Source organism: Macaca fascicularis, chromosome 2 (genome assembly GCF_037993035.2).
Source record: "Macaca fascicularis isolate 582-1 chromosome 2, T2T-MFA8v1.1".
NCBI lineage: Eukaryota > Metazoa > Chordata > Mammalia > Primates > Cercopithecidae > Macaca > Macaca fascicularis.
This window is the reverse complement of record NC_088376.1, coordinates 140,563,387-140,578,346: the sequence shown is the minus strand read 5'-3', so window position 1 is coordinate 140,578,346 and position 14,960 is coordinate 140,563,387. Positions and strand designations below refer to the sequence as shown.

General features: G+C 38.7%; 1 protein-coding gene across 8 annotated transcripts in view; it reads right to left on the bottom strand.

The window, feature by feature from the left end:
* CNTN4 (contactin 4) overlaps window positions 1–14,960 on the bottom strand; it is a 975,847-nt gene that overhangs the window by 711,009 nt on the left and 249,878 nt on the right. For 4 of the 8 annotated variants that reach the window (XM_045384783.3, XM_005547640.5, XM_045384786.3 and 1 more), the window contains one exon: window positions 7,417–7,489. The exons of the other annotated variants lie outside the window; for them this stretch is intronic. The gene's annotated coding sequence lies outside the window, so the exon portion shown is untranslated. The remainder of the gene's footprint in view (window positions 1–7,416; window positions 7,490–14,960) is intronic. 8 annotated transcript variants of the gene reach the window in all.

Below are 14,960 nucleotides of genomic sequence, written 5' to 3'. Positions count from 1 at the left end.
TAGGGGTACACGGATGTTCCCAATCCACTGATGCTGCTGCATAGGTTTATAAAACCAAACAATATGTGTAGAATTCATATATTTTATTACATAAAAGACAGTAACTGCAGTTATTTTAAAAACTTCTAAATGAAATATGATGTATTCTGCAGAGTATTATTTTGGAAATTCATTCAGTACCCCAGTATTTAAATTTATAGGCATTAAAGCATGATACCAAATACAGGATTAAGAAGATGATAGCAATTTATAGCAGTTAATCGAAGCTAAATTACGTGTTGCAGGATCATATAGTTGGAATTGGACACTATTTATTTTTGCATTGAGAAAGGACACAGACTGCTCACTGGAAAGGTCCTTAATAAATCTAAGTTTTATTCTCATTTATTCCCTTTAGCCCAAGTTACTCATCTTGTTGCTGAAAATATACTCTCAGCTGTCAAAATTTTAGTATCAATCAACAATCTCTCTGCAGCCTGGATTTTGCTTTGCAAAAGCTTGGCTGGAAAATAGATAAATCTGTGTTTCTGTGTATGTTTATGTTTACAATACCTACTAGAGCTGAAAACTAGACAGCGATAGTGAATTAAGGCTATGTATGCAGTAATTTTCAGTTAAGTGAACAAAACAGCATGGAATCAACATAACAAATATTAGTCCCTTAAGTTGGTATAATACAATCAACAGAATTTAGCTTTTAATTCCAACACTGTTACAAACTATATTGTCCTTAAGCAAGTAACCCACCTAAACTGAAGTTCATTTTGTTCAGGTCTGAAATAAGAAGGTAGACTATTAATTTCTATTCTGAAAAGTACAGTGATTCTGGATATGAAAACAGTATCTTAACATCATAGCTACTTATGTATGGTCTGTGGGTCACCAGCATCAGGATCACCTAGGTCTTGGTTAGAAATGCAAAATCTCAGGTACCATACAGGCTTCCTAGGGCAGAATCTGCATTTGTAACAAGATTCCTAAGTGATCTGTAACCACTTTAACTTTGAGAAGTACTGGTCTAGTTATCAAGTTGTAGTAATAAGCACCATACCATCTAATCTGCATAAATCTTATTGTGTTGACAGTCCTGGAATTTCTAGTAAAAATGTGCTAGTCTTTAACAGTATCTAAATGTCTCTTATAAAAATTTATTCTGCTTAGTTAAGAAGCTAGATATTGTGAAAAAGTCCAAAGCCAAAGACAGCATCTATTCCCTTATCCCTGACTTTTTAAGCTGTAAAGCACTTTGCCTGCAATAAGTTCCTGACCAGAGCTGAAAAAACAAAGTAACTGTGTCACAGGTGTTTGAACAAGAGCAACTCCGTCTTGAAAAGGGGCTGGGTAAAATAAGGCTGAGATCTACTCGGCTGCATTCCCAGGAGGTTAGGCTTTCTTAGTCACAGGATGAGATAGGAGGTTGGCACAAGATACAGGTCATAAATACTTTGCTGATAAAACAGATTGCAGTGAAGAAGCTGGCTGAAATCCACCAAAACCAAGATAGTGAAGACAGTGACCTTTGGTTGTCCTCACTGCTCATCATATGCTAATTATAATGCATTAACATGCTAAAAGACACTCCCACCAGCACCATGACAGTTTACAGATGCCATGGCAACATCAGGAAGTTACCCTATGTAGTCTAAAAAGGGGAGGGACCCTCAGTTCCAGGAATTGACCATCCCTTTACTGGAAAACTCATGAATAATCCACCCCTTGTTTAAAATATAATCAAGAAATAACCATAAAAATGGGCAACCAGCTACCCATGCCACTGCTCTGCCTATGGAGTAGCCATTCTTTTATTCCTTTACTTTCTTAATAAAATTGCTTTCACTTTATGGACTCTTCTTGAACTCTTTCTTACGTGAGATCCAAGAACTCTCTCTCACAGTCTGGATTGGGACCCCTTTCCAGTAACAACTGTTCTCCCCACCAATAGCTAGAAATGACATGAGCAACAAGAAATGGAAACACTGATACCTGTATTGGATTTTCTTTGGTACAGGATTAGCAGTTGGGAAACACCCAGCCAATCAAGGTAAAAAGCACCCAGGCAACAACTGAGGGGAGGTCTAGAAGGCAGGAAGGAAGTGGCTTCCAGATGTTAATTGTTATATACTAAACAGGGATAAACCCTGCCCCTGCTGCAATTTGAATTAGAACACAATTGAGCATTGGTGGCAATTTCCTGAATGTATTTTAAAAAACCTTTGGGTTGTCTGACAAGAATGCAACTCTTTCTTTTAGGAGCTCCTGGTTTTTCTTTGTACTAAAAACTGGAGCAGGAGATTTTTCTCATTGTGGAATTTCTGGTTAGGATACAGAGACCCAATCCAGTGGGTCATGTTAGTCCAGAGCTGGGATGGCCAGTATCAACTGAATATATACTAATGTAGAAAGAAGAAACTGCAAAGATAAAAGAAAATACCTTCAGGGGTTGGAGGAGGGTGCAGGAGGGGGTTGGGGAAGAAGAGAGAATGCTAATTGCCCACAGGGTCCCTGAAATAGGTCCCAGAAATACAGAAAGGTAACCTTTGCTCCTGACCTGAACAAAGCTGTAATTCATAGCTGTAAGTTATATGAGATTCCTTGTATCCTTCCAATAAACTAAATTCTTGTTTGGACTAAATTAAGAGAGTTTCTGTTTCTGACAACTGAGATTTCTTGGCCAAGACATTGATCAAACGTGTGCAATGACAGCATATTTATGTTCCATATTTTTATACAGACCAAAAGTTCCTTGAGATCAACACTGTAATTTTAGCTCATTGATTGACTCGCTAGGTGATCTTGAACAAAACCTAATTCTTTACATTTCTGTATTCCTGTCCTTAAACACGAACAAAATTCTATCACAATGCTTTGACATAGGTCAGAAGTTAGGAGAAATGCTGAAGCTACTTGAGAAATAGGCATACTGCGCATAATTCAAGGTTGTTACTAAGCAGATGCTAGCTTTGGGGCATTCACAGCAGTTCTGGCAACTTTAAATAGCTAATACAGCTTCTGAGGCTGCCCGGCTACTGACACAGCAGGGCTTATCCACTGGGAGGCTATGACTCACTTATTCTCCCAACTCCTGGATGTAATCTGACACAATGTATCCCCAAGACACTTCCTGCTGCTAATGCTTCTATTTCTGTCTTGGAGCCTTTTAATTTGTATTTTCCTCAAATGGTTTATGCCTGCTTGTCAAGTGGGATTCTCACCTCACTTGGAACTCCTGGCTCTTTGATAAGGAAGAGAGTAGGTGGCAGGGAGAGCTGACATGCCACAGAAACCCGTGTAAGCAATCAACAGCTTCCTTACAGCCAAGTGTGATTTTTGTTTTCTGCAATACCAGCTGAAAGCACTACAGCACAACTGTCTCCTGCTAATATCAGATTCTCATACACAAAGTCCCTATTAGTACTTCACTACAACTAGTTGCTCTGACATCACTCTGGTGGCTGCATTTCTTGAAGCCTATTTATGTAACTCCTTGCACTTCAGGTTCAAAATATTCAGGTTTTTGGGTTTTTTTTGTTTTTGTGGGGTATTTTTTGAGATGGAGTCTCGCTCTTGCCACCCAGGCTGGAGTGCAGTGGCACCATCTCGGCTCGCTGCAACCTCTGCCTCCCGGGTTCAAGCGATTCTCCTGCCTCAGCCTCCTGAGTAGCTGGGATTACAGATGCCTGCCACCCACGCCCAGCTAATTTTTCTACTTTTAGTAGAGATGGGGTTTCACCATGTTGGCCAGGCTGGTATCAAACTCCTGACCTCAGGTGATCCACCTGCCTCAACCTCCCAAAGTTCTGGGATTACAGGCATGAGCCATCGTGCCCAGCCCAAAATATTCAGGTTTTAGTCAACTGTAGCAATATGAGAAGTGATTATGAATTCTGACCCTGGAGTCAAGATAGAATTGAAGGGGAATCCCAACTGTGCCACAGATTTACACTGAGATACTGGGAAGCTTATGTAACCACTCTGAAATTCAGGTTTTTTAATCAACAAGATGAAGAGATGTTATGAGATGTTGGAACCCGCCTTAGGTTACATTGTAAGAAAATGTGTTTATAACGATTAGGATTAATCCTTATATGCCTAGTATATCATATTGAAAGGTGACAACATGCTAGCAGCCCTCACTCTTGGTGCCTCCTCGGCCTCAGCATCCACTCTGGCCGCACTTGAGGAGACCTTTGGCTCGCCATTGCACTGTAGGAGCCCCTCTCTGGGCTGGCCAAGGCCAGAGCTGGCTCCCTCTGCTTGCAGGGAGGTGTGGAGGGAGAGGCGTAGGTGGGAACCAGGTCTGCACTCTGCACTCACAGGCCCAGTGAGGGGCTTAGCATCCGGGCCAGCAGCTGCGGAGGTTGCGTTGGGTCCCCCAGCATTGCCGGCCAGCATGCACCTAGCTTGAATTCTCGCAGGGCCTCAGCCACCTTCCCACAGGGCAGGGCTCAGGACCTGCAGCCTGCCATGTCCCAGCCCCTGCCTTGGCCGTGGGCTCCTGCATGGCCTGAGCCTCCCCAAGGAGTGCTGCACCACCCGGTTCCATCAACTGCCCAGGGGCTGAGGAGTACAGGTGCACAGCACGGGAATGGCAGGCAACTCCACCAGCAGCCCTGCTGCAGGATCCACCAGGTGAAACCAGCTGGGCTCCTGGGTCTAGTGGGGACTTGGAGAACCTTTATGTCTAGCTAAGGGATTGTAAATACACCAATCAGCACCCTGTGTCTAGCTCAAGGTTTGTAAATAGACCAATTGGTACTCTATATCCAGCTAACCTAGTGGGGACTTGGAGAACTTTACTGTCTAGCACTCTGTCTAGCTACAGGATTGTAAACGCACCAATCAGCACTCTGTATATAGCTCAAGGTTTGTAAATGCACCAATCAGTGCTCAGTGTCTAGCTAATCTAGTGAGGACTTGGAGAACCTTTATGTCGAGCTAGAGGATTGTAAATGCACCAATCAGCACTCTGTGTCTAGTTCAGCACCTGTGTCTAGCATACCTTTAATGCACCAATCAGCACCCTGTCAAAACAGTCCAATCAGCGCTCTGTAAAATGGACCTATCAGCTCTCTGTAAAATACACCAATCAGCAGGATGTGGGTGGGGCCAGATAAGGGAATAAAAGCAGGCTGCCCAAGCCAGTCAGTGGCAACCGCAGTACCTTTCCACACTGTGCAAGCTTTGTTCTTTCACTCTTTATAATAAATGTTGCTGCTGCTCACTCTTTGGGTCCACACCATCTTTAAGAGCTGTAACACTCACCAAGGAGATCAAGAGTCTCATTCCTGAAGTCAGTGAGACCACAAACCCACCAGAAGGAAGAAACTGCGGACACATTTGAGCATCTAAAGGAACAAACTCCGGGCTACCATCTTTATGAACTGTAACACTCACCGCGAGGGTCCGCAGCTTCATTCTTGTAGTCAGCAAGACGAAGAAGCCACTAATTCCAGACACAATATATGCTCTGAATATATAAGCTGTCATTATTATCATGAAGTGAGGACTCCTTTATGTTTTGTTTTGTTTTTGTTTTTTTGAGATGGAGTCTCGCTCTGTCGCCCAGGCTGGAGTGCAGTGGCACGATTTCAGCTCACTGCAAGCTCTGACTCCCGGATTCACACCATTCTACTGCCTCAGTGTCGCAAGTAGCTGGGACTACAGGCACCCACCACCACACCTGGCTAATTTTGTTTTTGTATTTTTAGTAGAGATGGGGTTTCACCGTGTCAACCAGGATGGTCTGGATCTCTTGACCTCATGATCTGTCCACCTCAGCCTCCCAAAGTGCTGGAATTACAGGCATGAGCCACCACACCCAGCTTGTTTGTTATTATTTTAATTGATAAATCATAATTGTATACACTTATAAGTAAAATGTGATATTTTGATATATGTAAAAATCGGAAATGATTAAACTGAGCTAATTAACATATCACCTCACCTCTATTTTGTGGTTAGACATTGAAAATTGACTCTTATTTTGAAATATACATTAATATTGATTATAGTCGCCTCGCTACGCAATAGATCTCAAAACCTATTCCTCTTGTGTATACGTGAAACTTTGTACCTTTTGATGAACAACTCCGCATTCCCTCCCCCTTTCAACCCTCAACCTCAGTAACCATCATTTTACTACTTCTATGAGTTCAGTTTTTTAGAGTTCATAAACAGTAGTCCCCTCTTATCTATGGTTTGCTTTCTGGAGTTTGTTACTGCAGTCAGCCACATTCCAAAAAATATTAAGTGGAAAATTCCAGAAATAATTCGTAAGTTTTAAATTCTACACCATTCCGTGTAGCATGAAGAAATCACACTCTTTCCTACTCCAGGGGGAATGTATCTACTTCAGATAAAGGGGAATAAGTGAGATAATACATATTTGCTTTCTGTTTTCAAAGCATGAGAATTCCATTCTCTGTTTCTTTCGAATACAACTAAATATCCACTTCTTTGGTGCGATTAAGGTCACCCTTGTCCCATCTTTGAGGGAGAAAAAAAACTGGAAAAGTATGTTCTCTCCTGCATGCTGAACATCAAGACTTTGGTTTTGTGTGAATCTGTACCACTTTTAACCAAGCATTTCTGCGCCTAAGTTTCCTGCACTACAAAATGAGATTTGGTCTGGATGTTATCTGGGGTACATTTTACTTATGGTGTTCTATGAGTTTACTCTTTCTAGTTTGACTATTAGATGATCTCACATTGATGGCAGAAGTTGTATGATATAGTTCTCCAATTATACAATAAACAGAACTTGAGCTTCAACAGTCAATGTGGTTGAAGCAAACTCAATCTAGGATCGTTTACTAACACAGAATCACTAAAACAAGGGACATTGTACAGAACAAGTACATTGTACAGAAATTAAAGTATATATGTTGGGCCATTTTCATTGCAGACTATATCGTGTGTTGGGAGGCTGCATTAATCAGAATTATTTAGGCTTTGCTAGACTAATCCAGGAATATAGTAAATGGCTTCAAACATTAAAGTTTTCTCTCTCGTACTCATGCATAATCTGGTACCGTTTGCCTGCTTTGCTCCCCATTTTCCTTTGTTACATTTGCCTTGCTTAAATTTTCGTTGGTTAGTGAGACATTTAGATAGTTCCTGATTAAATTCAATTTATAAGCATCAATTAAATATTGATTGAGAGCTATTCATTTCTCGCTATTTCATGAACAAAAACTTAATGAAGAGACATTACAAGGTATTTAGGCCCTCAGTGAATAACAGCTTTAGAAGTGCCTGGAAAAAAGAAAAAAGAACCACTCCTAGAATTCTACTCTATTCTTTATTTAAGTATACTTATTATGTGTTTATCTTACACTAGTACAGAGCACTTTACAGCAATTGCTTGGCCCTTTTGTTCAGAATTATTAGCGTCAAGACAAATCTGTCCTTGTGTACCTTTTGATGCTCCTTTTATTTCACTGCCATCAACCACTTGGTGGAAGTTTTTATTTTCCTGTTATTTTTCTCCCTGCGGAGTAAAGATGAGGTTAAGAAGATTATTCAGCAGCTGTGTCCAATCACCTGCTCTCCTAATCCTTGGTTTTTACACTCTTAAAGAACACTGCTGGGGATACCTTAGGTTCTGTCATTACCAACATGGTTAATCCTGTACTTCCCTAAGACTTGGCATCTACCTACTTTGAAGACAGCTGTGACTATGGCTCTCCTTTTAAAACTTCATTCTCCTAGCAAGGATCTAGTTAGATTACATCTTACCTCTAATCTTTTATTTCAAAGGTGGATGAAAAGGTAAAACAACCACAATGACTTCTCTAAGACACATTCAGTCCTTGACCTTTGAGACAAGTGCCTGTCTCACTTCAAAATACATTTTAATGGCAAGGGTGGATTGCTCTAAGTCTATGCGTTGTCCCTCACAGGCTCAAAGACATGTTAACATCATCCTGTTGTATGATATTTCATCCTGTTCATGTAAAGTTGACTGTTGTTTCTCTTCAATTTCAGGGCACCAATCCTCAGGTTTAAGCTTCTCCAATTTCTCTAGCTTGTTTCAGGTTGTTTTAACATTCTCAATGTGATATATAGGTCTATCAGTACTCCAAGATCTTAGTCCACTTTGCATTGGTATGTCTCCACTGGGTAAGATTATCCGAGTCCATGTGTTTGCAAAATCATAGCTATGCTACTATTCTGCAGATAGTCCATCATTCTCTACAAGCTTGGATTTTTAATAAATTTTCTCTACAAGTTCAAACAAATGTATCATTTTTACATTTTCCTTAAAATTGTCATGGATAAAACATGAACTGACAGCAATTCATTGGCAACCTGGGTAATATCTGTTAGTATATCTTTGACTGTGATGCTCAAATCATGCAGTCTGATTCTGTGACCACTTTTAAAGAGGATACTCCAAAGGGAATTACACTGTGTTCTTCTGGGTGATTTATGAAGTTTACAGTCCTTCATATCACGTGCAATTAGAAGGGTTATTTTGTACTAAATGTTCCAAAGACTGTTTTGCAATTTTGACAAGCTACTATGTGTCTTAGTTTAAACATGAAAAGGTTAAAAATGCACCCTAATTTCTTTTTCTATATGTAAAAGGCAGTAGTGCAGGTTGACTTCAGAAGGCCATTTGAAGAAAAAAAATATGTCAACAAGCACTTTGTTAATACTAACTCTTGAGACTCTTAAAATGACAAACATAATTGCATTCATTTCTAGGTATAGTAAGATATGATGGTTCTTTACATACAGGTACATATAAAATATTGCAAACCAAACCAGTTGGGGTAAAACATTTACTGCAATAATGTAAATTTTAAAAGATTTCAGCTGGAAATAATTAAAGAATCAAATATTACAGTACTGGATACAAAGTTGTATCTTTCCTAAAAGCTTGTCATATTTAAACTCGCTTAGCTTGGAGAAGAGAATGCATTTATCTAAGGCATATAGTTTCAACTTCTTATTTTATAGATGGGGACGCTTGAGCCCAAGAAAGTTTAATGATTTGTCTAACAAGACACAACTGATTAATATCAAAATGGAAAGACGACAAGAGACCTGGTATTCTTGTTTTTCTTCCTATTAGTTCATATTGAGATATGAGTCATAGGGTTAGAAGAGCATTGTGGATAATGTAATTTGAATTTTTTTTTATAGGCTAGGAAGCTGATGTTAGAAACTTCCAGTTTTGAAAACATAATGAACCCAGCTAATATAGACCAATGACCGACCACCTAAAGGCACAGAAAAATAATGAATATAATATAAGTAAAACAATTTTTAAAAATCTATCAAATTTAAGGAAAGGAAATGGAATGCTGAAGGTCTTATTAAGAAACAGAGGAACTGAAGACTCTGCAATAAGTTTTAGTGAATGTGGTGGTGGTTCAGGGACAGGGTGGTTCTCACTACAGAACTGAGGGCTGGTGAGCCAGGGTATTGATGGCTCACTAAATAGCCATCAATTCTATACCTTCTATAAAGGTATAGAAGGGACAGGAGACATAATCTTCCAAGCACAGGGAGATTAATCTAAAGTCCCTATATAAAACACAGATTCCCTAAATCCATGGAAAGAAGCTAGAAAAATGATGCAAATGGCCTCAACAAGAAATAAGGAATTCTGTTGTCTTTGGACTCGATGTGACCCCTGTAAGAAATAAAAACCTCATGCCTGGGCCAAGTGTAAGTATATGATCTAATTTACTGTACTTATAAAATGCACAAAGTTAACAAAAACTGATATGTTACCTTTTATATCCTAAAGACTCAAAAAAAAGCACAAGCAGAACCACTCTTGGGGAATGCTGTCACAACAGAGTTCACAGCATTCCCAAAGGAAGGAAATATTTAAATAAGGTGGGCTCAAAATATAAAATTACAAACTATATGTGGAAGAAAAAAACCTAACATGAAAAACTTCAGTTGGCACAGTAAAAAGAAACGTACAGTATAAGTACTAAAAATAATAAAAGATTAATGAACATGAGGAGAAACTAAGAGTATGTAAAATAATTACAAATAAAAAGGAACTGAATTCATGATAAAGCAAGAAATCATGACTTAAAAAAAAAAAGATAAACCAAAAACAGCTTCTAAAAATTAAAACCAGAAATTGAAATTTAAAAAAAAAAAATGAACATTTGTAATAGCCATGCAGTGCTTTTCATAAATATTACAGTTCTCCTTTGTTTCCAGGTGCATATTAAGATTGTATTTCCTGGCCGGGCATGGTGGTTCACGCTTGTAATCCCAGCACTTTGAGAAGAAATTACGAGTATGTAAAATAATTACAAATAAAAAGGAACTGAATCCATGATAAAACAAGAAAACATGACTTAAAAAAAAAAAAGATAAACCAAAAAGAGTTTCTAAAAATTAAAACCAGAAATTGAAATATATATATATATAAAAGAACATTTGGAGTAGCCATGCAGTGCTTTTCATAAATATTATAGTTCTCCTTTGTTTCCAGGTGCATATTAAGATTGTTATTTCCTGGCCGGGCATGGTGGCTCACGCTTGTAATCCCAGCACTTTGGGAGGCCCAGGTGGGCAGCTCACCTGAGGTCAGGAGTTCGAGACCAGCCTGGCCAACACAGTGAAACCCTGTCTCCACCAGAAATACAAAAATTAGCTGGATGTGATGGTGGGCACCTGTAATCCCAGTTACTTGGAAGGCTGAGGCAGGAGAATCACTTGAACCTAGGAGGCAGAGGTTGCAGTGAGCTGAGATTGTGCCACTGCACTCTAGCCCGGGCGAAAGAGCGAGACTCTCTCAAAAAAAAAAAAAAAAGAAAAGAAAAGGTGTATTTCCTTACAGTCTTTGGAGTCATCTATTGGCTTCTTTTGCTGGTGGAATATGAGGAAAAATGATATGTGTCAATTCTGGGAGGAAGCTTTCTGAGCCAGTTTATGATTCCACAGGTTCTCTTTATTTTGCCTTCGCATTCCCAGATGGTGCCTCCATCAACACAGAGGTAACTTTCATTGAGAAAGTTGCATGAAAGAGAAATAAACTTTTCTTGTTTTAATCCATGACACTTGGGGCTGTTTGCTAACACAGCGTGAACAAGGCATCCTAATGATACAAAAGTTAAGTAGCAGAATAGACACTGATGAACAACATATTTAAAAACTGAAGGAATCTAGAGGGATTTTCTTATAATGCAAAATGAAGACAAAGAAAAAAGTGAAAGGGTAGCTAGGAGTTATGAATAGGAGAAAGAAACAGACCGAAATATGTTTAAGAATGCAGAAAAGAGACAACAAAAATAATCTTAGAAATACCAATATTCACATAAATAATAAATGAGAATTTTCCACAACTGGAAAAAAGAAGTGTGTCCTGAGGTTGAAAAACAGAATAGCATAAGAGAAGAACTAAACATAAATGCATACTTGGACATATCATTGTGGAACTGCAGAACTCCAAATGTAAGAAATATCTTAAAAGTGAACAGAGAAAAAAGATCACATACATAAGAATATCAATTTGACTAACAGCAGATTTCATTATCTGTAGTAATAAAGGATAGAAAACAATGGAACAATATATTTATGGTATTGAGAGGGAAAATACCATCAACTAAGAATTACAATCCTAGCTTAACATGATTCAAAAATAACAGCAAAAGAATAATACTTAATAATACACAAAAATTAAAGAACTTACCATTAACAGAAGCTACTAAAAATTTAATGGGTACCTTGACAAAAGAAACTTAACACTCAAAGGAAGTGAGATGCTGGAAGCAGTGATGAGAAATAAACGGGTCAATATGTAAGAAAACCTATGTAAGTTAAGCGTTGACTGTATTAAATATAATAATAATTACTAAGAGGAAGAAAAAGTTGAACTAAAATAATATGCATAGAAGAACAACTTGGAACTTTGAGTGATACAATTTGAGTTAAAGAATTTTAGATCTTATTTGGGAATATTATTAAATTTGACTTTGCTAAGGTTAAAATTTGGTGGAGCACACTAAAAATGGAAACAGTGAAAAATCCGAAATAATAATAAGAAATAACGGAATTAAGAAAATCAGTTAATTTAGTAGAAGGTGGAGAAACATTTAGAAACAACCTGATACAAAAATAAGGTGATGGAAAGAATGTTAACAATATTTCAGGAATCAAAATAAGTGCAAAAAAATTCAGCTTCCTTAGTAAAAAAAAAAGGGGGAGAATTCACACTGAAAAAAAATCCAACTACACGCTGCTGAAAGGAGAAACACCTAAAATTACACATAAAGGCTGGAAACAAATTAGAAGGGAAATCTCAGGCATATTTAATTTAAATGAAGTAATATTTTGTCAACAAGCATTACCAGGAATAAAAACAGGATCATGCCATAATGGCCCAAGGATTAATTCGTCAAATTAATAGAAACTCGGTGCCCATTCATGATAAGTAGCCTATGAGAGGGTCACACAATAAATTAGTTGTGGTGCAGAACTATAACCTCTGCTTCCCGATCATAATATTCTCTTCCTTTCCTTTACAGCACTTAGCACAATATGTATTTTTTCTACTTGTATGTTATTGGTCCCCCTATTAGATAGCAAACTCAAAATTCCAGGGGATTTACATATATTATTTGGCACCATATCACCTGGTCCTAATACATGTTCTGGCACCTACTTAGCCTCCCAAAAAAATAGTTTTTGGGAGAACAAATGACACTCATGCTCCTGATATTCTAGCTATTCAACATAGCATAATCCTTTCCATTAACCATAAGGAAAAGCATTAGCATCACTTGGATCAAATGGAGCAATTCATATACATACTCTTTTCATAATTAAGATTAAAAATTTCTGCTTAACATTACAGCTTATAAAATACTTCACAGAATAACACAATTATCCTTTATATTTCCAATTATAATTTTCATTTCAATTTCTAAAAACAAAGGTTTTTTAAAAAGAATCTCTAAAATGTGACTGAAAGGATAAAAAAATCATAAATAATAATAATGATGGACAATCGAATCACATTTTCAGGCAGTGCTTATTTTCTTATTGGCAGCAGCTTAAATTGTATTCAGAAGCATATGCATGAAACATTCTAATATAAGGCCACAGGGATGTGTTCTCTTAGTTCTAACATCTCACTTACAGTATGTTAATACTCTTCTCTCAGCACAGGTAATGTTACCTCTGCTAGGGAAGGCTCTGTCAACTACCAAGAGAACATAGAAAGAATAAAACTCATGTTTCTCTGTCACCTATTTCCCTGTTACATCAAAAGTCCCTCGGGGGCTGATTAAATTAATTAAGTGCTAACAGAAATTCTAGCCATTATTTTCTTTCTGGCTAAGATGCCAGAAAGAGAAAAGCCAACCCTGGAACAGTTGAGCTGCCAAAAATCTAATGTGATAGCCTAATATTTACAACCAAATAATACTAATTACAAAAGTATCAATTATGGAGGGTCTATTTCCTAACTGGCACCACAACAGGTTCATGACATTTATTTTTCCTAAGCTAACAAAAGGGCTAATCAGTACCCTTATTTCACATTTTGAGAAATAAGAGAGAGGTATTCAGTGAAATATTTAGAATACAAACTCATTCCTGTCTGACCCCATCATTCAGAATCTCAGCATGAAACTATGAATCCTGAGATTTAAAAATTTGACTTGGGCCAGGCACCGCGGCTCATGCTTGTAATCCCAACACTTTGGGATGCTGAGGTGGGCAGATCATGAGTTCAGGAGTTTGAGAGCAGCCTGGTCAACACAGTGAAACCCCATCTCTACTAAAAATACAAAAATTAGCTGGGCGTGGTGGCAGGCACCTGTAATCCCAGCTATTCAGGAGGCTGGGGCAGGAGAATCACTTGAACCCAGGAGGCAGAGGTTGCTGTAAGCCGAGATCACGCCCCTGCACTCCAGCCTGGGCAAAAGAGCTAGACTCCATCTAAAAAAAAAAAAAATTTGACCTGGCCTTTGCCCTTGGCAGTCAGGTCGGACAGGACTCTCAGGCGGGCAGTGTGCATGGATTTGAATGACAATCTGCTTATTTTGTTATATCGTTGATACAGTTTGGATGTCTGTCAATCCCAAATGTCATCTTGAAATCTGACACCTAGATTGGAGGTGGGGCCTAGTGGGAGGTGTTTGGGCCATGGAGGAAGACTGTTCATGAATGACTCAGTGCCTTTCCATGGGTAATGAGTAAATTCCTGCTGTATTAGTTCATGCAAGAGCTATTTGTTTAAAAGAGATTGGCCTCTCTCTTCTCTCTGTTGCTCCCTCTCTGACCTTGTGGCATGCCTGCTGCCCCTTTTCCCTCTGTCGTAATTGGAAGTTTCCTTTTACCAGCAGTTGCTGGTGCCATGCTTCTTGTACAGCCGGAAGAACCATGAACCAAATAAACCTCTTCCCTTATAAACAGCCCAGCCTCAAGTATTCCTTTATAGCAATGCAAAAAAGACTGAGAATGTCACCATAGGTACGTTACCAGTGGAGGGTCTTGACTATGAATTGTCTAGGTTCTTGGCATTTTGAACAAAGGATTGGACAAAACACAAACAAAGCCACAAAAGAATGAAGCAATGAAAGCACAGATTTATTGAAATTAAAGTGTACTCCACATATTGAGAGCAATCTTGAGCAAGTAGCTGAAGAGCACTGGTTACAGAATTTTCTGGGGTTTACCCTCTAGAGGTTTCCCATTGTTACACATGTTTCCCATGGTTACACACTATGTAAATGAAGGAGTGACCCATGACCAGTCTGACTGGTTGCAGAGAGTGACCAATCAGAGACTGAAGCGAAGTTACAAAGTTACACCTTATGCAAATGTCTGATTGGTTGCAGGAGGGGGCCAATTAGAGGCTGAAGTGAAGTTACAAAGTTATTACACGTGAAGACTTGGCCCTTGACCAGTGTGACTGGTTGCAGGAGGAGGGGATCAATCAGAAGTACTTTCCATTTTTCATGGGCAATGCAGTGCAA